Source organism: Gossypium hirsutum, chromosome A02 (genome assembly GCF_007990345.1).
Source record: "Gossypium hirsutum isolate 1008001.06 chromosome A02, Gossypium_hirsutum_v2.1, whole genome shotgun sequence".
Taxonomy (NCBI): domain Eukaryota; kingdom Viridiplantae; phylum Streptophyta; class Magnoliopsida; order Malvales; family Malvaceae; genus Gossypium; species Gossypium hirsutum.
In genome coordinates this window covers 21,398,933-21,399,728 of record NC_053425.1, presented here as the reverse complement: position 1 = coordinate 21,399,728, position 796 = coordinate 21,398,933, and the positions used below count along the sequence as shown (strand labels likewise).

The 796-nt window shown below is 38.2% G+C and overlaps 1 non-coding gene across 1 annotated transcript; it reads left to right on the top strand.

Annotated features, from left to right (window-relative positions):
* Positions 1–414: 414 nt before the first annotated feature.
* LOC121216369 (small nucleolar RNA R71) lies at positions 415–521 on the top strand. The gene has a single exon (XR_005912555.1). It is a non-coding gene; the product is annotated as a small nucleolar RNA R71 (small nucleolar RNA).
* Positions 522–796: the final 275 nt, after the last annotated feature.

The following is a 796-nucleotide window of genomic DNA, read 5'->3' as shown; positions in this document are numbered from 1 at the left end:
ATTGATTACCTCCCTACCTTAGGTTCGAATGATCTTTCCAATCAGGGTTATACGTGTTTGAATAGGGGTTTTCACCCTTATTGCCCATGTAATTCACCTCATCCAACTGGTTCTCAGAATGTGGCCCATAACTTTGGGCTAGCTCTAACATAGTTGGTTTCGATGCTACTTTCAAACGATTCAGATTCTCCAAAATTATTTTATATACATCCACCTTTCGTCATTGATGGTTTTAGATTGTCGGTAAACTAATTGTTGGGCCACATATATGAATTCATAACCATGTAGTCAATTATTTGACAGGCTCATTTGTATTTATGGTTCAACAAGGCTCCTCCGGATACGCCATCCAATCCGGACCTTAGATTATTGTCTAAACCATTATAAAGTATTTGCATATTGAGCCATTCTTACATTCTGTGATGGGGACACTTTCTCAACAGTGACTTAAATTGACCCCAAGCTTCATACAAATTCTCGCCTTCGAATTGCTTGAAATTAGCGATATCATGTCAAAGCTTAATGGATATGCTTATCAAGAAAATTTTGTGTACAAATTTTCCTGCTAAATCATCCCGCGTGGTTATAGAACTTGGTTTTAGTGAATCCAACCAATCAACAACATCGTCACATAAGGAAAAGGGGAATAACCGAAGATGAACAGCGTCATTGGTTACCCCGTGATATTTGAAAGTGTTTCACAACTAGAGGAACTGCTTTAGATGTTGGTTTGGATCCTCTATCATGTTCCTTTGGAACTGCAAGGTATTTTGGATCATCTAAATTGTAGCCGACT